This window comes from Tenrec ecaudatus, chromosome 1 (assembly GCF_050624435.1).
Source record: "Tenrec ecaudatus isolate mTenEca1 chromosome 1, mTenEca1.hap1, whole genome shotgun sequence".
In the NCBI taxonomy this organism is placed as follows: domain Eukaryota; kingdom Metazoa; phylum Chordata; class Mammalia; order Afrosoricida; family Tenrecidae; genus Tenrec; species Tenrec ecaudatus.
The window spans coordinates 214,420,220-214,443,701 of record NC_134530.1 but is presented as its reverse complement, the minus strand read 5'-3'; the positions used below and the strand labels follow the sequence as shown (position 1 = coordinate 214,443,701).

The 23,482-nt window shown below is 41.6% G+C and overlaps 1 protein-coding gene across 2 annotated transcripts in view; it reads left to right on the top strand.

The window, feature by feature from the left end:
* DENND1B (DENN domain containing 1B) overlaps positions 1 to 23,482 on the top strand; it is a 315,144-nt gene that overhangs the window by 281,096 nt on the left and 10,566 nt on the right. The window lies entirely within an intron of this gene.

Below are 23,482 nucleotides of genomic sequence, written 5' to 3'. Positions count from 1 at the left end.
TTAATAAGAAATTCTGGAGTGGATTTTGGAAACAAAATTACAGAATGAAAAGAGACTATAGCATTTTATCTGTTACAGACCCGAGTTTGCAAAGGAGGAAGTTGATTGATCACATCACTTGCCCTTGAGTCTCTAGTGGTAGAGAGAGGGGATGGAGAATGAATATTTCATGTTCATGAGTCAGATGGCCATAAAGAAAAAGAGCCCTCAAGTGACTGTAAGAAGGAGAAGACCAGTGAGTCTGTACTGGGACCCTACCTAAAACTGAAACAGACAATCTCTACACATAATGTCTTCTGTGATACCCATCTTATAATACTGCTATTTTCATATGTTAGTAATTCTCTAATAACATCTTTTAAAAACTGTTCTGATATTTCTTTTATTAACTTATAACAGTTTTATTGGTATATAATTCACATATCATACAATTCAAACAATTCAGTCATATTAAGAACAGTTGTACAATCATCAACACAATCAATTTTAGAACATTTTCTTCTTTCTTGTACTCATTATTATGAGCTCCCCATTTCCCCCCAAACTGCCCTGCCATACTTTCAAGAAACCATTAATCCAGTTATTCTATTTATAGACTTACCTATCCGATATTTCTTTGTTTTTAAATCATTTTATTGGGGGCTCATACAACTCTTATGACAATCCATGCATACATCAACTGTGTAAAGCACATTTGTACATTCATTACCTTCATCATTCTCAAAACATTTGCTCTCCACGTAAGCCCCTGGCATCAGCCCCTTACTTTTTCCCCTTCCCTCTCTGCTCCCCACTCCCTCATGAACCTTTGATGATTTATAAACTATTATTTTGTCGTACCGTACACAACTTCACTCTTCACCCACTTTTCTGTTGTTTGTCCCCCAGGGAGGAGGTTATATGTCGATCGATCCCTGTAATCAGTTCCCCCTTTCTACCCCACCTTCCCAGTATTGTCACTCTCACCACTGGTCCTGAGGGATCCATCTGTCCTGGATTCCATGTGTTTCCAGTACCTGTCTGTATCAGTGTACATCCTCTGGTCTAGTGAGATTTGTAAGGTAGAATTGGGATCATGATAGCAGGAGTGGGGATGGGGAGGAAGCATTTAGGAACTAGAGGAAAGTTGTATGTTTCATTGTTGCTACACTGCACCCTGCCTGGCTCATCTCCTCCCCGCGACCCTTCCACAAGGGGATATCCAGTTGCCTACACATGGACTTTGGGTCCCCACTCCGTACTCCCCCTCATTCACAATGATATGATTTTTTTTGTTCTTTGATGCCTGATACCTGATCCCTTAGACACCTTGTGATCACACAGGCTGGTGTGCTTCTGAGCTATATGGCTGCTTGTTTACCTTCAAGCCTTTAAGACCCCAGACGCTGTATCTTTTGATAGCCAGGCATGATCATCAGCTTTCTTTGCTACAATTGCTTATGCAACCATTTGTCTTCAGTGATCGTCTGGAGGAGGTGAGCATCATGGAATGCCAGTTTAATAGAACAAAGTGTTCATGCATTGAGCGAATACTTGAGTGGAGGCCCAATGTCCATCTGCTACCTTAATACTAAACCTATGCATATATGCACATAGATCTATTTAGACATCCTCACTATAAATATATTTACATATGTACATGCCTTTATGTAGGCTTCTATAAATGCCCTTTGCCCCCTAGCTCTTTCTTCTATTTCCTTTTACTTTGCTCTTGTCCCTCTATCATGCTCAGCCTTCATTTGGGTTTCAGTAATTCCTCTTGGTTACATTACCCTTGATCATGCCTCCAGTATTTAATATACATAAAAACAACCCCCCCCCAAAAAAAACTACAGGAAAACCAAACTATCAATAATAACAAAATAAACAAAGAAAACCCTCCAACGAAAAAATGTGAAAATATTAAAAACTAGAAGAAATTTAAAGTGGGTCAGAGGAAGTGATAACATCTGGGTGGTGAATGCAGATTGGCCTTAAAAAAGCCCTTTACGCAGTAAGTATTCTGTGAATTGTAGTAACCCTTTATTTTTTTTGGGTGCCACCACCTTAACTGCCGTTATTGATTTATAACCCACTGATGGCTTTGCTATCAATTTCTCTGGTTTCTGTACCATCACAGTATATTTAATTAGTTGTCTATCTGTTTTCAAGTGTTAATATCTTAAGCATTTTGTCAAACATGTCTTGCCTTAATACTGGAGTCTTCTGGTTATGTTTCACGTGAAGAACATATTTTTACATGAGAGAAAGAAGGAGCAGGATCTTTTTTACCCATATGATTTTCTAAGATAAGAAGACAATGTTTAAATTGAGAAGTGCCTTTGCCAAATATGATTTTTAAGTTAGAAATATTATCAACTCTTCATACTTAAATTTCTATGCCTTTCTTTCATTTAACATGATGTAACATTTTTATGATAGTTCAATTCTAAAGTGTACTATGGATTGTTTTATGTTCACGCTTAAGAGATGTGACTTCTGAGTAAGAATAATGTATTAGGTTACTGAAAACTCTACAAGGCAGTTGATTGTGTTTATTGTGTACTTATACTGAATCTGCAAGGCTATTATTTATTATAATACCATGAATTCATTTAGATTCATTAATTATGATTTTACACTTTTCAGATGTACATAACAAAAATGTTGACACAGTAAGAAGTAATAGAAGCAGGACTTATTGTTGAAAAGATCTAATAGACTTTTCTGATTTGTTATAAAGTAATTTGTTTAGTATTTTAAGTAGGTACTATTTAGTATTATTAAAATACTTAAGCATTCACATTTCTATTTTATAACCTAATGCTATTTATTATACTATAATGTTTTAATTATGTTTTTTCTTCAGTTGAAATTTGACTGTTTAGATTCATGTGTTCACTTACCAAAGTTTTGGTTCTGCAACCTTTCCTTGCTATGTTCCACTCAAAATCTATCAAGTATTTCAGGATCCATATTTTTGTCTTGAAGAGACTCTGGTAAGACCACCAGTGAAGGGAAGACTGCCATCTATGGGTTGCCATTACCTGATTATGGAAAATAATAAGCAGACTTTTAATTCCTGATCTCCTTTGCTCTCAAGACTTGTCCCAGGGCTCCAGTATTGATCTCCACACTCCTGAGTTTCTTAGCACCTTTCCCTCCACTCCCCTATTTAGCTCTAAAAGTAGTTTATATTTCCACTAACCATCTGACTGGTCCCTTAAAGTCATTCCTTTACACCTGTGTTATTGTCCTCTCTGCATGTCTGCCCATTGTGCCTTCTGTACACTGGCTTTTCCCACCTCCCGTGCCCCTGACTGCGAGCTAACTGGTCTTCAGTTTAAGCAGCCACTAAAAATGGGCTGTAATTCCTGCATCAAAAATCCATATTTCGTATGGAAGAATGTAATCCTTCCACTTTTATTGATTCCATCAACTCCAGCCAAAGAAGAAGGTAGAGAACCATGTCCCCAAGGACACCACAAGGAAGTAGAGGGAAACAGGAGAAGCATATCTCAGAGAAGGGCCTTAAACAGCGGTGACAGCATCTGAAACAATGCCTACTGATGTCACAGACACTTACTTGGTTCACAGTTTGATTTTCATTTGACCTGGCTGATTTTATTTTTTTTAATCCAAGTCTGTTATGGGATACAGAAAGATGATGCTAGAACCATCCATGATTGTTTTGATCTTTGGGAATTCCTCAGTGTTGCAGCCCCATAGATGGAGTCAGTGCCTCAAGTGCTCACCGTTTACTGGCAGCACCTTAGAGAGGCAGTGAGGACAATGGTCTCTAGTTCCTGATTTTCCTCCGGTGGTCTCGTTTGAGTGTCTTCTCCTTTGTGATACACAGATTCATTAATAACCTCTCTCAAAAACTGCATAAGTTCCTAGGTACAGTCTTAGCGATGCACAAAAGAGTTGTATCATTTTAACAAAAACAAAGCAACTGCAAAAAATGAACTGAGGATGGAAATAAACTTAAAACATACTCTTTCAGCCTCACGTAAAGCTCACTAAACTAGCAGAGTAACCTCTTGAGTTAAAATCATGCTCTCAGGAATACCTGAAAAGGAGCCAGGAGCCAGGATCCAGTGTAAAATAACCACTCTCCTGAAGATTCGCCAGATGGTGAATTTCATTACTTAGAGCAATATTCCCTAGGAACTTATAGGATTTGGTGATCCAGATAACTTCGATGTTCTTAATATTATTTTCCAAACGTCTACTGTTAAGAGAGTTGAAACCATGGAGAGGTCGACTCAAACAGCCTCAGACAGCCCAAGGAAGAAGGGAGGCACAGTAGTTTCCTGTTATCTGTGAAGCTGGCTGTGTCTATTTGTGCACACGACTCATTTAAGACTCCCAAGAATGCAAAAAAGGAACTATTCTCCATACTTTTCAGATTTATAGATAAAGGGCCAAACAGATACTTAACAATATCTCCAAAGTCCTGTAGGTCACCAAGAGGCAGAAGAGATTCAAAATCGAACACATTGCTTCCAGAGCTGCAGTGCTTGGCTGCTCTTCTCGGTGTCTTGCTGAGGTGTTGAATGCTTACAAAAGAGAGCCATCCAAGACAAGAACAGGCAGTCCACAGGCAGCCAGGCCTTGATTTGGGGAAAGAGGACTAGTATTCCTCACTGAGCAAAAACATACTGCCTTCAAACCTTGCCTTGTACATTTGCAAGGTGATAATTACAGTACCTGCCATTTGTTCCTGTGTTGCTGTAGACAATGTGGATAACGCATATACTGAATTCTGCTACATAATCGTGACTTAATTATTGGTAGATATGCACATACACGCATACACATACATTATGCTTCGGAGTTTTTTACAGCGGCGACATCATCTGATGTTCTCTCTTGGTAGCTACTGCCTGGTGGAGTCACTCATGAACTAAAGTTGTGGAAACTGCCCCCCCCCCATTACCTGTCTCCATTCAAAGTATGGGTGGCTTCAGATCCTAGTGTGTGGCTTAGAGAAATATATATACCGCTTGTTGTATAGAAATATCTCTTGATTTACAAGACCTCAGCTATATGGTTTTATTGTCAAAGATGTTACCTACATAAGAAAGGTTTACTTGGCTCAGGCTGGGCCTAGCTCTGCAGATTATCCATTTCAGAAGTCTGATCTCAGCTGTATAAAGGTGTCCCCTCTGAATGGGTAGGCCTCTCAACAAAAATGATGCAATGAGATGATGGTCATTTGAATTTCAAGAAGATATATTTTTTAATTTTTTTATTTTAACAATTTATTGGGGCTGATACAATTCTTTTCACAGTTCATACATATACATACATCAATTGTATAAAGCACATCTGTACAGTCTTTGCCCTAATCATTTTTTTCTCTTTTCTTCTTTTACATTTTATTAGGGACTCAAACAACTCTTACCACAAACCATACACATACATACATCAATTGTATAAAGCACATCCATACATTCCCTGCCCCAATCATTCTCAAGGCATTTGCTCTCCACTTAAGCCCCTTGCATCAGGTCCTCTTTTTTTCCCCCCCTCCCTCCCCATTCCCCCCTCCCTCATATGCCCTTGGTAATTTATACCTCGTTATTTTGTCATATCTTGCCCTATCCGGAGTCTCCCTTCCCCCCTTCTCTGCTGTCCCTCTCCCAGGGAAGAGGTCACATGTGGATCCTTGTAATCAGTTCCCCCTTTCCAACCCACTCACCCTCCACTCTCCCAGCATCGTCCCTCACACCCTTGGTCCTGAAGGTATCATCCACCCTGGATTCCCTGTACCTCCAACCCTCATATGTACCAGTGTGCAGCCTCTGTCCTATCCACCCCTGCAAGGTAGAATTCGGATCATGGTAGTTGGGGGGAGGAAGCATCCAGGATCTGGGGGAAAGCTGTGTTCTTCATCGATACTACCTCACACCCTAATTAACCCATCTCCTCTCCTAAACCCCTCTATGAGGGGATCTCCATTGGCCGACACTTGGGCCTTGGGTCTCCACTCTGCACTTCCCCCTTTATTTAATATGATATATATATACATATATACACATACATATATACATATACACATATATACACATACATACACACACTTATATCTTTTTTTTTCAAGAAGATATTTTAAAGCTAAATAGAATATTTAGGATTTGGAAACCATAGGCTAGAGCAACAATCTAAGCATGTCTTGTTTTAAGCCTGCATTCTGTAACTTAACTTTTAGTTTTGAAATTGATTGTGAGCTTACAATCCACCCTCAACAAATAGTAATCTGTGTGCTGCTCTGCTAATTAGTATGGTTATATCCCGTTTTGTTGATGAGGCTTAAATAAATGTCAAGGGTACCACCACGGAGATCTCCCAATTAGGCTTCACATTTGTAAAACCCAACCCTTTCCCCTTTTGTGTGAAGATGACAGTTCCAGCGTCAGCCCCAGCCTAACAGGACTCCAGGGACAGGGTCCTCCTCGGGTGGAATTGAAAGCAGGGCCAGTGGTCCAGGGAGAATACTGCCACCGGTCATGGTGCTGGACAGTTTTAATCCTGCGCCCTTGCTTCTTTCATCAATTTTATTTGCGAATACTGAAGACCTAATTAAATGATTACTGTTTAGATCATTAAGTCTGTTGTCCAAATTGGGTAGTGAAATACCTTTAAAAATTCACAGTTTCTTTTCCAAGGGTTAGAACTTCCTTTAAATAATAGGTAAAACTTATATAAACCTAAGATACTGTCCCCTCTCTCATGATAGTAACCATTCTTAGTCCAAGCAATTATAATGTATCTGTACCCGGTGTCTGCACGGCACATGCCCACAGGCACGCTCTCACACACTCACACCGACTTGACTAGCGAACAAGCAGAGCGCTTTAACTGTACTTCAAGCCGACACTGACAGATGGACGGCCCTAAGCAAGGCAGAACCACCACCACAAAACCGGGTCTAAGCGGACGAGTGACGCATTGTATTGTTAACTCCTATTAAAACCCTGGCATACATATCACTTTAACTAGTTCATGTCTAGGACGAATTGCAGTCCACTCTATCCAATTAATTATGCAAAACCTGTATCAGGAAACATGACTGGAAGGCAGTTTTTCCATTTATAACACAGTATAAAGAAAGCTGTGTGCCCGTTGATAAACATACTTGGAATGTCATCAAGACTCTAACCCAAATACACTATTTGCAAATAAAAAGATATTTGATAGTGTTTAATAGTCATAATTGCTATTAATAAGACCAAGTGCTATTAAATTAATGATCTTTCTATATATACGTCATTGTTTTCATTCTTTTGCAAACTATCCATTTGAGAGATGAATAAAGTTATCTCATGAGTGAACAAATAAAGGAGATGGTTTAACAATGAAATATAATCTTTGTAATTTTCTTTTTACCTATCACACAAGGTGATATGCAGACTTGAAAAAATAAGACCTTGCTATTTGGAAACCCTGTGTATTTAATGGTTCGTAAATCATTCTAATGGATTTGTGGACTATCGCACAACAGCTGTGAGCTCACTTTATAATTGATGAGCAATGTCCTTTCATCTTTAAAGAACGTCCTCAGAAGTTGTGCATACCTTTTGGCACGCAATGACGTGCGAGTCAGGCATTTCAAAGCCAGGTTCAGGGTGAGTGTGAGGATTTAGGAGAAATCCCAATATATTAATGTCTTTAAGAAAAACACGAACAACTGGAGGGCTTATGTCTTACAGATTATAAAACTCATATTTTAAAATGTTGCAAACAAAATGAAGCCTTTGTAAAATTTATAAGAAAAATAGATTTTCTAAAGTGCATACTTTGCCAGCATAATAAATGATGGTTTGTTCAAGATGGTCTAGTATGGTGTGGTCTATAGTATCATGTTTATGACATATTCTGTGCGTATGCACGTGTGAAATTTGAGAATAAAGTGATTTTACTTAAAATGTTATAGCTCAGATGCTACAGTGGATTGTAGCATACTTGCTAGGTTCCCTGGGAAATACAGTCCCGTTAAATAGCTTCACTCACCGGAGCAGGAAAGAAATAGCCCAATCACTGTTTTTGGTGGGAATCACCACTTCTTCTGGCCCAGAAAAGGTGATGGTAAGTAACCGATAGTTGTGTAAAACATATAATTGTGGTCTGAGAAGGTGTGTGTGCATGTGTGTGTGGTGGAACAGGAGGCTGAGTATAAATTTTATAAAATAATAGAAATAAATTTAACCAAAACCATAAATTTTGATAAAAACCGATAAATATTATATTTTTAGCTCTTTTAAAAATTGGCTTCAATATTGAGAACACCATTATGATCAAACTGAAATGTTGGATTAAAGTGATAAGGAAATCTGTTAGAAAGCTTCAAATGGTAACTTATTTTGAAATAAGTTAAATTAGTATGTACCTGTTAACAGACACCTTTGTAAAAGCAAAAGTGCTACCTCAGTGGAAACCTGTTCAGTAATATTCAACCCATTCTGTTATATAGGATGTAGTGGATCTGATTCAAACCGACGTCAGTATTAATGAGATTGTTATTTTTAGTCCACTTTGAAAACACAAGTACCGTGTTGTTCATTTGAAATCAAGCTATTTTCTCTGCTAAAAATTAAATTAGCTTCCAATATGTCTTTTTATTATGGTTAGATCTATGGGGGTGGGGCAGGTCTGGGGGAAGCAATATGGATTACAAGAGAGCCCTCTAGTGGAAATTATATAATTTATCTTCATGAAAGGATTAGTCAACATGACAAATTTGTAGCACCTTTCAATGTAATGTTTTTAGAAACAATAGAATATGCATTCCCATAACATTGTTACAGAACATTATTCTATTAAAGATATTATTCAAAACCAACTTCTGCTTTTAGTCAGTAACTTTGAGTCGGATTTAAAAAAAAGTTTAGTTCTATTACAATACAGTCCCCCCAAATGAACTCTTTGACAATGGATTTCTACTTAATGACTCTATACCTAGGATATTATAAGATATAATGAAAGATGCTCTAATTTTTGTGAACATTCTTGGTATATTGCTTGTGTTTTTTAAGTTGATCTGCACCCTTTTAAGGGTAGAATGACACTTTTCAGATTTATTGCCACAAATAGCTATGTGATTTATTACAAAATCCTGAAACGAAAAGGCACTGATGTTTTCCATTTAGTAAATGTAATGAATATTAACATTCTAGATTTACATCAGTATTCATGTCATTGGTATTTTCCCTCGCTACTTTCTGTCCTGTTTTAACCTTGTGGATTTTTTTCTGTTAACATTTTAATTATTCTAAGTGATCTTGATGAAATTAATAATATCTCTCTATTCCAAAGTACTTATTTTGAAATAGACAAATTTGTATTTACCCCAAGTACCGTAGGGAAACAAATGGCTGTTTTCCTCCTATTTTGTGTATAGCCCTGCTTGTTTGTGAAGTTGGTGATTGCTCGATGCTGGTGTGATGAAAGGACCAGCCTTTCCTTTACAGGGGCTGCTGCTGCTGCCTGTCAGGGTCCCCTGGGAGAGAAATTGCCAGGGATGTCAGCAGACAACACTATGGGAGCATAATGCAATCATATGAAAGTTTGAGTGAAATTTATCAAGTCTACAGATTGTTATGCTTTCTGAGACATAAAATGCTACAATCTGTAGGTGGCTTTGTCTTTCCTTTAGCCTGTGCTACCGTAGCAATTAGAAAAGGAGGGAGGACTGGTAATCTGCTCAAGAAGCTGTTAATGGTTTCGCTAACATTTCGGTGTAAAATTTGCCTTTCATGGATGTCCGTTCCCTCTTTGCCTTTATCACTATCTTTGACATTATAAAAAATGCTTTTGAAAAACTGTCATCTATTGTGAAATAGCTATTTATTTTTAAAAGTCATTTTATTAGGGGCTCACACAGGTCTTATCACAATCCATACATACATCAACTGTGTAAACCTCACCCGCACATCCATTGCCCTCATCATTCCCAAAACATCTGCTCTCCACCTAAAACATCTACTCTCCACCCAAGCCCCTAGCGTCAGCTCCTCATTTTACCCCTTCCTCCCCGCTCCCCCTTCCCTCATGAAACCCTTGATAATTTATAAATTATTATTTGTCATATCTTACACTGCCAGACATCTCCCTTCACCCACTTTTCTGTTGTCCATCCCCCAGGGGGGAGGTTATATGTAGATCCTTGTAATTGGTTCCCCCTTTCCACCCCACCCTCCCTCCACCCTCCTGGTATCGCCACTCTCACCACTGGTCCTGAAGGGATCATCAGCCGTGGATTCTCTGTGTTTCCAGTTCCCATCTGTACCAGTGTAGTACATTCTCTGGTCTAACCAGATTTGTAAGGTAGAACTGGGATCATGATTTGTGCTAGGGGGAGGAAACATTTAGGAACTTGAAGAACTTTGTATGTTTCATCATTGCTACACTGCACCCTGACTGGCTCATTTCCTCCCATGACCCTTTTGTAAGGGGATGTCCAGTTGCCTACACAAGGGCTTTGGGTCTCCACTCCACACTCCCCCTCATTCACAATATGATATTTTTGTTCTTTGATGCCTGATACCTGATCCCTTCGCCACCTCGTGATCACACAGGCTGGTGTGCTTCTGAGCTATATAGCCGTTCGTTTACCTTTAAGCCTTTAAGACCCCAGACTCGATATCTTTTGATAGCCGAGCACCATCAGCTTTCATCATCACATTTGCTTATGTACCCATTTGTCTTCAGCGATCTTATGGAGGGAGGTGAGCATCATGGAATGCCAGTTTAATAGAACAAAGTATTCTTGCATTGAGCGAATACTTGAGTGGAGGCCCAATGGCCATCTGCTACCTTAATACTAAACCAATGCTTATATACACATAGATCTATTTCAACATCCTCATATATAAATATATTTACATATATACATGCTTTTATTTAGACCTCTATAAATGTCCTTTGCCTCCTTGCTCTTTCCTCTATTTCTTTTTACTTTCCTCTTGTCCCTCTATCATGCTCAGTCTTCATTTTGGTTTCAGTAATTCCTCTCAGTTACATTACCTTTGTCATGCCCTACCAGACCTCCTGCACCTTCCTCACCACTGAGTTGGATCACTTGTTCCCTTGTCCCTGGGTTTGTTAACACCACTTCCTTTCCCCCCCACCTCCCCCTCTTCCATGTTCCCCGGAACTGTCGGTCCCGTTGTTTTCTCCTCCAAATTGTTAATCCAGACTATCTTATTTAGACAGACCTGTGGAGATAATAACATGCAGAAAAACAAGACAGGGAAACCCCAAGGAACAAAGTAAGACAAAGCAACAACAAGCCAGTGACAAAAAAATGAAAGAAAACACAACAAGAAGAAAGAAAAGTTTGTAGTTAGTTCAAGGACTGTTTGTTGGCCTTTAGGAGTGTTTTTCCAGTCGAGCCTGTTGGGGCGCCAAGCCCTGGCCCCAAAGTCTATTTGGGTATTCCCAGGGGACTTTGTTGCTTTGTTTCCCTTGCTGTTCTGTTCCACACCTTCAGTGTTTTGCCTCGGTGTGGTGGGATCAAATCGGGTGGAATTCCCACTCTGTGTCTCCAATGTTGTCCCCTGTAGGCTGTAGGGCTATGGGTCAGTGAGGGATGTCGTGTCTCATAGTAGGGCGGCCATGTGGTCTTCTCTGTGGATTGGCTGCTCTGAGCGGGAATGTCATCCTAAAGGCTTGCTGGACCAGGATGTGCTCCACTCTCTTTTCCTCCCTCTTCATTTGCTCTCCGTGTGCTCTGATCAGACATGTGCCTGTCCTGGAGCTGCAGATTCAGTGCTGTCTTCTGAAATAAATTATTCAGGGGGGTGGCAGGTGTCCACATAGTTGGGATTGGGGCCAGACCTCACACTTCTCCACTGGTTCCCTACTCAATGCCAGCATGTTGCATTCACATCTTAGAGCACTGGGTTGAAGTCTGGTCCCTCTTTCCCTGTGGAGATAGAAACAATATGCTCCCCTTGGGTGGGTTAGTGTCCTGTGCCCCCACTACCCATTTATTTATTTGTTTGTTTGTTTGTTTGTTTGTCTTCTTTTCTTCCCCACCTTTTTAGTTGGCTACTATATGTATACCTGGATTTGGTCTGGCCCCTGCCATACTACCTGGTACTGACAAAATGTTTGTATACAGTAGCTTTTTCCCTATCCCCCTTTTGCATTTTTTAAAAGCTTACATCAGCGGACTCATGTTGTACTTTTGTGCTTGGCTTACTTTGCTTAATTGTTATTTATTTTAAGGATCTTGGCTATATCCAGTTCAGAAACCACTTTGAAACTCTCTACTTATATGTGTGCACACACATACATTTATTATTTGTATTATTATTGTAAATTAGGTGAGGGTTTGAAAGCCAGGTCATCAGTTTTACATTTGACAATTCATATATACCTTTTGTGTCAACTCATCAATTTCAGTCCCTCTAATGTATGCCATCACTTATCCTACTTCCTGCCTGTGTTTCCTGTTTCTTTTCCTCTTTCTTTCCTAACCCTTGTGTAAATGCTACGCTTTTTATCGCAAATGTTGATTATTCTACCATAGAAGTGACTTCAGCCCCAGACCTAAAGGTCTGGGGGCCCTTCTCTCATTTTCTGACCAGTAAGCCTGGTCTTTTTTATGATTCTAAGTGTTGATCCACATTTCCCCCCTTCTACCTAAGACCTTCTAATGGGATCCTTTTCAGAGCAGTTGGTAGTGGCAGCCAGGCACCATCTAGTTTTTCTGGTCTCAAGGTTTTGGAGACTCATGCTTGCATGGTCCACTCATCCATTGGACTAATTGTTTCTGTGTGTTTTTAGATTTTGGTCTCCTTTCCTCTAGACAGAAGAGAGACTACTGTATGCATATTATATGGCTGCATATGAGCATTTAAAACCTGTCTAAGTGGTATGTAGAATCTTGTCCTCAGGAACTACCCTATGCCAGTAGACTTATGCCTGTTTCCCAACAGGATGGTCTTGATCCTCTAGGCCCAATGTCTCATTCCCTCAAGTGTTATTATGTCCAAAAGTATTCATAACTCTGCTTCCTGTATGATCTGCCACATTTAGGGATGCATCCGCAGCAGAGATAAATACACATATACACCTCTCCCCTGTCTTTTTCCTGAGTTCGGGGGAGTATGCTTGGAGTTTCCCTCCCACACATACCTGTGCAGCCTGCATGTCTGTCTAAGCACATGCTTGAAGTTAGGTCGCCACTGTTGCAGGGTTGTCGCTGGCACATTATGCCCCTCATATGCTGTTAGGTAAATCCGAGAAATAAAACCCAGCTCCAGTTATTTCACAACTCAGGGACTTGTATACATGCATTAGTTACCTGCTTTATGGAAACATAACAGATGAAGGTGATTAGAAAGCATCTGATTCTTCTTGTTGGTAATGACTACTTCCTGTGTATTACAGCTAGAAAAAATCATCTCCACCTCAGTTAGCAAAGGGAACCAAGCTCTATGTTTTATTGAAAATGCAGTGGATTCATTTTGTATTAAGAACCCTTTTTTAATGTTGAAATATTGAGGCTCTGTCACCAAAAGTGAAATTATAAATAGCTTGCCATTTATCAAAGGATTAGTTAGTTAGACAAAGTATTTCGTAGCCTTATTAAACTTTTTGTATGTGCACAGGTCAATATTCTCTCAGCCCTGAAAAGTTACTGTGAAGCTTTGGTAAAATGGAACTGTGTATGTTACATATGCACAGTAATGTAATGATTACATGAATAGACCTTAGAAGTCAGTTAAAATCACAATTGTAATCTGAGTAACTAACTAACTGCCATTGCGCCCATGCGGACTCCGCGTGCTCTCCTGTGGGTTTCCGAGACGGTGACTGTGAGAGAGTTTCTCCTGCCGGGGTGCTGGTGGCCTCAAACTACTGACCATGTAGCCCACAGCTGAAGGCATAACCACTGCACCACCAGCGCTCCTCTGCATAAGGAAACACAGGTGACTTAGGACAACCGTGACTGCTCAACCTGCTTCTCACCTGTTAGCAGATAATGCCTGATAGAGCATCACCATTGGGAAGGTTTTATATAAATTTGTATTAAAAAATGAGTTTTACAGTGGAATGTTTCTGGGATGAGTTTGCTGCAGTATTTTGCCAAAATGCATTTTATAATATATGTTCAGTATAAGGGTTAATTTGCATTAATCTTATGAAATACTTTTGCATTCAATTGGCAATTCAGAAGGAGCCAGAGTCCTCAAGTAAAGCATACTTTCCAAGGCTTTCTGGGGAAGCGTGAAGATCTGGGGCTTAGTGGAACGACCTGTTGGGACTGCAGTGTGGGAACCTGCGCTAGGACTTGGGCACCCCAAGCCCCAAGTGAGAGTCACCCTTGGCTCACTAGGAGTTACGTTCCAGGATCTGAGAGGATTTTCGGCCCTTCTTCTCAGGCGTAGGGTTCTTGCTTCCACCTCTCTCCAAGCATCAGTGGGCTTTGGATTCTGCATTTGGCAGAAAGATTTCTTACTAGCTTAGAAGCAGATGGATTTTTCTTCCACCTCTCCTCTAATGGTCTTGGAAGTGAGAGTTTGCTAACTAGCTTTTGCTTCATGTGAATGAATGTTCTAGAAAATGCATAGGTGTTGTGCCTGTTACCTCCTGAGGGTCTGTACCCGCAAGAGGCCTCCTTTCAGTCTCTCACCCTGCCTCCAACCATTCTCCTAAGCTCAGGGGGGAAGGAGGGTGCCTGATGAAGTAAATAGAGAGGATTTTATTTGTAGAAAGGAGCTCACAGATGATTGCAGCCCCCACCCCGTGTCTGAGAACCCCAGCTATTCCTAATAAACACATTAGCATATACTTACCCTAAGACTTAAGTAAAACTTTAGCGGATTCTGTACCTGCTGGTATAGTGGCCACTTCTTTGCCTGTGTGTGCTTTGCCATATGTGAAAGCGGGCCTGTGTCCCCTCCCTCCCAGAAGGCACGTGCCTTTAGGGAATTCAGTTTACTTGGTTGCCTACAACTACGCTCTCTGACAGAGGCATTGAAAAACAGTTTTCTCAGATCGTCCCGCTTTTCCCCATGGTTGAGATGGGGGCGTCAGTCTCTTCCAGCTTCTGCGTCCTGAACTGAGGAAGATATTGTTAGTTGTCAGGTGCCATTGAGTCGGTCCGGCTGTAGCGACCCTCTGCACAATAGAAGGAGCTGCTCCGGCCGCAAAGTTGCTCCTTTTTTTGCGCCCACTCTTGCAGCCAGGAGGATTTAGAAGAAAAGAAATGAGAAGATCTGTTTCTTCGTCCCAGGGCCGTGGTAAGACAGTAACACATCTAACGTGTGGTGTGATACTGTACAGATATCAGGTGACAGCTGAGGGGTTGGAGGACAAGAACATGAACAAAGCAGAAAAGAACACACAGCCACTGTGTACCAAGAACTGGTGAGACGCTCTCGGCAGTGTCCGGGCCACTGCAAAGCCTGCCGTACTGGCCTAGGCTCACCTTGGCATCAACCGCTCAAGAATATAATGTTGGTGCGCGCAGAGTCTGTTTCCTGAGGCTAATTAGATCACTTCTTCATCGCCTACCTTCAGACGTCACCAAGTGCATGCCTTGTTAATCTGGCCCTGACTAGGAAGTTGGTTTTCAATCTCTATAGCAAACGGTATCAATCTCTTAGCCTGCTATATCATCTACCTCTGCACTATTAGGTCTCTCTGGCTTTCTGCATAGTGGTTACATATTGGACGTGATCCCCAAGACCAGCTGTTCAAAACCACCAGCTGCTTCTTAGGAGAAAGGGCTTTCTGCTCCTGAAAAGAGTTACAGCCTCAGAAACCCACAGGGGCATTTCTACCTGTACTGTAAGTAGTAGGCTTCAGCGCACTGAGCATTCTGCAGTTACCACCCATTTAAAAAGGAGATTAAAATGTGCCATTTCTAGAAAATCTTTATTAAGCTTATCTGTGGGTGTCTGTTTCTCCTGGGTCCCTGGGAACGGACTTCTCACGATGTGAGCTCTGCTTCGGGGCAACGTGCCTGGCCGGTAGTTGTCTAATCTTGCCTGGCTTAAGCAACTTGGCTCCTGAATGTGTAAATTCTGGAAAATCTTCATCAAAATTTGTGGTAAAGTAAGCGCTGAAATGAAATAAGGTACAGTAGATGAGGTACAGTACACGGGCGCAGTTCATGAGTTATATATAGTACACGAGATACAGTACATGAGGTGCCGTACACGGGACGCAGTCCATGAGGCACAGTACACGGGACACAGTCCAGAGGTATAGTACATGAGATACAGTACACGAGGCACAGGAAATAAGCATCTAATGCACCAGGTGAAACCACTTGACTGGTTCAATCACACCATGAGTCAGAATTACAGCACTTGGATTTTTTAAACCTCTTTTCAAATTATAAACTGGCAGGCATTTTTAAGGTGTTGTCATTGTAATTCTATTCAGTAACAGTTTATTTAATTTTTGTCATATTCCATTCAGATATGTTTTGCATTAGCTGCAAAAATGCCTAAGATCAGAGTGTGCTATAGACTTTGGGTAGGCAAAGTAATACTTCTGAATATCAACTCCCTCAACCGTAAAATGGGGACTAAAGCACCTACTTCATATACTAGGAGCCTCTACATTTTATAAATTAAAAAATTACATTCCAGTTTATCTGCTTGTATTCTTTATTTTATACCCCATCCCCTTAAAAATCCACTTGGAATTCTAACCTACCCACCTTGTACCTTATTAGGGTATGCCTGCCATCTACTGATCAAAAGAGTAACTGCAAGATTAGCAGGCTCCTTGTGTGTTGCTCCTGCTGTTCCCTAATGCTGTGGAGTGAATTCTGACTCATAGCAACCCAGTAGGACAGAGGAAAACTCTGGAGGGTTTCCAACACTGCACATCTTATGGGAGTAGACAGCCGCTCCCTCTGTGAAATGACCAGTGCTGGGTAGCTATGGGGCGCCCTGGTGGCCCAGTGGTTAAGAGCCAGGCTGCTGACCAAAGAGTTGGCAGTGGGAACCCACTCGCAGCTCAGGCAAAGCAGATGCTCTGAGCGGAGAGTGGGTTTGAACTACCAGGCTTGTGGCTAGCACCCCTATGCTGACCCCACTATATCACCTGGGCTCCTTCCTTCTGCATTATGGACCTTGGTGAAACCACTGTAGTGAAAAAGAAAGCATTTACCTTGACCTTGCTACTTGTAGCTAAACCAATTGTATGCCTTGAAGTCTTTTCAAACATATACGGTTGTTATGTAACTTGAAACCTCTTAATTCTGTCACTTTATGAATTATGTTTTCTTGTAGTTTCTCTTTTACATAAAATGCTCTTAGGTCAGCAGTTTGAAACCAACAACCACTCCCCAGGAGAAAGGCAGGACTTTCTACTGTAGTAAAGAGTTACAATCTTGGAAACCACTGAGCCAAACCCACCCTGTCCTATAGGGTCACTATGAGTCAGCATTAACTTGATGGCAGTAAGTTTGTTTTGTTTTTATTTTATTTCATTCAACAGCTAGCTGTAGGGTCAGCTTCTCTCACAGGATATTTGTCTAAAAAAATTCATTCCACACTGATAGCCTTTCTTTGGTATTAATCTAGCATTTTTACATGTGCACAAGCATCCCTTGACATATAAATGCTCTTTTCATGAATTTTCAATGCACCAGTTGTGGACTTTTCATCTTGCATTTTCCATGGAAACAAAAATTTATTTTACAATTTTATGTGTTAAATACCTAGTCCAATTGAGAATGTATAACATGTATTCCCCTGCCTCATTTTCAATTCCTTAGATTTGAATAATGCAGCATGTGCACATGTTTGTTTTTGCATGCATAAAATGGTTTTCTTTTGTGTAGTGTAGAGTTGCAAGTCCTGATAAGGATTGGCACCGATTTGCACAGATAGCGATAAGCTGTGAAATGACCAGTGCTGGGTAGCTATGGGGCTCCCTGGTGGCCCAGTGGTTAAGAGCCAGGCTGCTGACCAGAGTTGGCAGTGGGAACCCACTCGCAGCTCATAGGCAAAGCAGATGCTCTGCTTCTGTGAAGACAATCACCCCACAGGGCAGGTCTGCCCTGTCCCTCATGGTCGCCATGAGTTGGGAATCATTCAGCGACAGTAACTGCATCCGTTCTCTACACTTCAGATACTTCTTTAACCTTATTTATTTCCAAAATTCATCATTAATTAGAGCAGTGTTTCCCAAAGTGGGAGCTATCCCCCCCACCCCCACCCCGAGGGTGCTGGAACGATCCGGGACGGGGGAGTAATTCTGCAAAGCAGAGAGCTGCACTTGATCCTGGGTCACGGGCTGTGGTACAAACGCACTTGATTTCCAGGGGGACGCTGAGTAATTGTTTTCTGAAAAAGGGGGGAAGTAGGCCAGGAATTTGGGAGCCTATGAATTAGTGAATGTAACTTATCATTAATATCATTAGCTTGAAGACTGTAATTTAACCGTAATTGTGGGAATGATGCTCATTGGCCTAAGTTTTCATCTCTGATCCGATAGTTATTTTGTTTGTGATGTCATTTGACATTTTTAGGTTATATTGCACATTTAGGTAACCTTTTCATGTGTCTTTCGCTGCCTCGCAGGGTGGGAGACTGTAGCATGCATGCAGCAGGGGTTAACAGATGTTTGTGGAATAAAGGGAGGTTAAAACCCAAGTAAAACTTAAGGAAAGGGTGTGGTTCTGTCTCCTTTTTTAGTAATCATTTTATTTGGGGACTCTTACAAATCTTATGCGAATCCATCATTCAATTGTATTAAGCACTCTTGTACATATGTTGCCATCAACATTTCCAAAACATGTTCTTTCTACTTGAGCTATTGGTATCAGCTCTTCTTTATTCCCCTCCCTCCCCACTCTCATGAATCCTTGATCAATATATATTATTATTGTTATTTCATGTCTTACACTGTCGGTTGTCTCCCTTCACCCAGATTTCTGTTATTTGTCCCCCTGGGGGATAGGCTATACAGCCACTCTTATAATGGATTTCCCCTATCTCCCCCTTCACTCCCCCTGGCCCCCACCATTCTCCTACCCTCCTGATATTGCTACTCTCACTACTGTTCTTGAGAGTTTAATCTGTCCTGCATTCCATGTGTTGAGAGCTCTTATCTGTACCAATGTGTGTACTCCAATTTAGTAAGGTGGAACTGGGTCATGGTAGTGGTGGGGAGGAAGTATTCAGGAACTAGAGGAATGATGTGTGTTTTGTCGGTGCTATACTGCGCCCTGATTGAGTCACTCCTTCCTTGTACCCTATGTGGAGGGGTGTCCAATTGTCTTCATATGAGCTTTGGGTCTCCACTTCAACCCCCTCATTCACATCGATGTAATTGTTTGTTTGGGATCGTTTGATATTGGATCCCGTTGGCACCTCATGCTCACACAGGCGGTGTGCTTTTAGGGAGCATGCAGGGGTCGCTTTTAGTACATTCTCAGGAACTGTGAACCGAAGTGGCAGAGTAGAGGGACAATTACATTAGTTGCTGTGTTCTCCCTTATCAGATATTGCAAATCTAAGGTTTTAGCCCCGTTTATCCGCCACCCATTTCTATCCCCCATTTTCTCCTGCTAGATCTCCCACCTCTTGGTAGCCCTTTAAATTTACCCAGTGTTTTGCCTTCTTTGCATATATATCTGGTTGCACTGTCAATCATGAATTTAACTGCTAACCACAAGGTGAATGGTTCAAACTCAGCTGTCACTCTCAAAGAGAAAGAGGAGGTCTCATCTGCTTCTCACTATTCTCAGCCTCAGAAGCCCTATACAGGGTCCCTGATTGAAATCTGCTGAATGTGAGTGTGTTTTAGTGTATGTCTGCCATCTAGTGATCAAAAGTGTAACTGCACTGTTATTGGGCACCTTAACCCTGTGGGCGAGGAGCGTCTGTTGGTCCATGGGTTAAGGTGCCCAAAATCTTGTTTTGCGATTCCTTGCGTTTGCACTGACCTTACTACCACAGGCTCTCTTCTCATCATCTTTCTAACACCTGCTAACCTTGGAGAGCTCAGCCCAAACATCTGTCAGGGATCTGAAGCCAAGCCCACCTTGACTTCCCTGACCAGATCAATTTCTGTTCAGTGCTTTTAGCGTAGTGGTTCTCAACCTGTGGGTCGCGACCCTCTGGGGGGTCAAATAACCCTTTCACAGGGATTATCTGATTCATAACAGTAGCAAAATGACAGTTTTAAAGTAGCAACTAAAGTAATTTTATGGTTGGGGGGCTGGGGTCCCCACAGCCTGAGGAACTGTATTAAAGGGTGGTGGCATTAGGAAGGTTGAGAGCCACTGCGTTAGAGCCACCGTGCTTTAGCACAACATTTGTAGTTGTCTGCCTCAGTGTGGGATGAGTAAATCTACATCGGGTTTGTCTCAGTAGAATCTCATCTCCGGAGGGCAAGATGCCTTGCCCTGTCCATCCTTGGTCATCATGGTGCCATATCACATAGACCATTAAACACTGGCACGTAGAAGGCATCACTAAGACCATTGTTGAATGGATGAGTGAGTATGTAGGTAAAATGTCTCTCTCTGTCTTGTAGACCCTGACATTTCTTATGCCAATTACTATAATTCTTTCCTTTTGGCATCCTGTATTTTCTTCTTATTAAAGGACATTTAATAATAACTGGGCAGAAACCAAACATTAATTTAGTCAGTAAACATTGACTACATGCTGTAAAGGATGTTTTTATATAATGGGGTAAACTTGTGACTTGTCTTCTTCATTTGGTTAATTAAGCAGTGTTAATGTAATAGTAGCATAAAGGAGAATCCGAAGAGCTGGTGCAGAGACAGCCAGGAATACGAAAATGAATATGCTAGTAGGTCCCCAAGCAGTCCGTATTAACATCACCTTAATTGCACCCTCACTGGACCACATTTACTTGCCTCTCAATTGTCCTGGAGCATTTGCATTAATATCAGTCGCTCATGTTCCCACTCCCCAGCCTACCCCCGCCCCTCCCATTAACTTCTGCCTCTATAGAGCTACACAGTGCTTAGGGACTCTCTGCAAGACACAGGTCTCAGCAATGTTGGCAACCTTCCAGGGAGAGGACACCTGGTGTGTGTGTGTGTGTGTGTGTGTGTGTGTGTGTACTTTGAAGCCCTTTATAATTTTCCTGTTGGTCCTTCCTGCGATTACAATAATCTTAAAGGCATTTTCTGCATTTTAAAGGCTTTTCTCACGAGGTCGGCCCTGGTTGTTTGCACTAGGGCATCATGAATGTTAATCAGCCAGAGAAGCTTGCTTGAGTTTGCTTTGCAAATTGAGAGCCATGCTCGATTGACCAGCGAAGGCCACAAAATTGACTTCTCACACAATTGGCTTCTTGGCTTGGATTTATAAGTCTCTTGTTATTAGCTGTCTGGAGACGAGCAAGTAAAGTACAAGAAACCTTTCCACTGAATATGTTGCCTTAGTACTTATAAATTAAGGTTCATTTCCCTTGGGATTCTCCAAGTTTTCTGATTCCTGACCTTCTAGGAAAGGACTGCTGTGAGCTGGAACCAACTCGATGGCTCCTAGCAGCAAATAACCACCGGCCCCTGGCAGGTGGGACCATGGCAGGCAGGCAGGCAGGCAGCCACCAGCCAGTTTGCCTAACAGGCTATTGTGGGCTTTGGTCTATAAGCCCAGCCAACCTTTGTTCTATCATAGTGACTTGTCATCCCTGGAACTTTAGGTAAGGCCTCGGTTGCTCAATTTGCCCATTTATATCATCACAAAATTGTTAAAGACAGTGGAAAGCGCACCTCAATGTAGAGCCAGGCATTTCCTCAGGGGCTGCTGCACAATATCCAGAATTCCACTGACTGGAACCCCGGTAATCTTTTTGCTCTTTTCAAACCCTTTGGCAGTTTTCCTTGCACTAGTATGCACCCCACTCTGGGCTAGGGTCTGAGGGTCTGGAGAGAAGTGAACAAGGTGTCACCCAGGGTGCGGCATTGAACCATAATCACAATACAGTTTGGTGAATCCCTTGGCAGATGTGTGTACCTTTGCGCTAGAAACACGTGCGTGCATGCATGCGCACGCGCACACACACACACACACACAACTTGATTGGTAAGAGAGGGAGTATTTCCTGAAAAGGAGCACCTTTGAGTCAGTTCATGAGAACCTTGGAGAAAACCAGGGAGAGGGGAAATCGGCGGATGCACCTGCTCCTGTGTGAGACCAAGGCCAAAGATACTCGGCAGCACTCCCAGGCAGGCAGACGGTGTGGTGGTGTTGGAGCGGACACAGACGGTAGGGGTGGAAGCGGGGCATAGAGGAGTCGCTTGTGCAAAGGTCCTGGAGTGGTCTATATCCTGCCGTCTAAGCTATTGCTCCCAGTTACTTATAAAAGACTTCTATTTATAACTGTGACGTGGTAGCTCCCTGCCCCCTCCCTGTGTTGTGTCTTCTGAGCATGGTGGCAAGAATCCCTTATTCTTCTGAACGTGCTCTCCCTCAGAGGGCTAGTCCGCTGGAAGCCATCGCACAGAGAGGAGCTGGGCTCAGACAACCTCACAAGTTAATGGTGCCTTTTGCTTGATAAGCTGCCGTTCTCTGTTTGGGGCACATTATCTTCTGCCTTTTATTTTTCTTTATTTGTGTGTGCGACTTCAACAAAATTATGTAATGTAAAGTCATTAAGCAATTGCCACGTATTTCACTGTGTGTATAGACATTGTTCCATGCACATTCTAATCACAGTTCATAATGTAGCTTGGTATATATTCAATAATTATATGTCAGATCTTCGAATAATTTCTAAGTGTAGGAGTGTATCCAATCTTCATATTGAGGGCTTAACTTTATCTCTATGTAAAAATGAATAGAGGTCTGGTTAGCAACTTGTTGATATTCGGCATCAAGTTTATTCCAACTTACGATGGCCCAAGTGTACAGCGCAGAGCTCCTCTGGGCCCCCGTGGCTTTGACCTTTCATCAGTAAGTCACCACGCCTGGCTTCTGAGGAACCTCATAGGAGATTTGAACCATAAACCTTTGGCTAGTAGCTGAATACTTAATAATTTGTGCCACCCCAGGACTCTGCTTGGCTAACTAAAGAATATGAAAATAAAATTAAATGAACTTGTGATGCTTAAATCATCATGATTTAAGTGGAGAACATAGTAACTTCATAAAAATAGGAATTAGGTTTAGCAGCAACAACAACAAAACCTTAACTGGGAAAGTGTGTATGTAGGCAACTATAGAACATAAAAACAGCTTTTGTGGAAGAAAATGAAAAGACAAGATAAACGGGAAAGACATTAGTTCTGTTTACTAGTCCTTATTCTTGATTAACTGTGGGATCGTGGACCGATCTTGGCACTGCTCTCTGTCTGCCTACAGAGTTACTGTGGGGTCATTCAATTCTGAACTACTCACTGGCAGAACCTAGGTCTTACTCAGCTCAGGATTCCCAGCACCTAGCCCTGTGTGTATGTGAAAACTATTAGCAAGTATTCTACAAATCTACATCTTAAGCTGTTTATTTATGGCCTGATCCACCTGTATTCATTTTT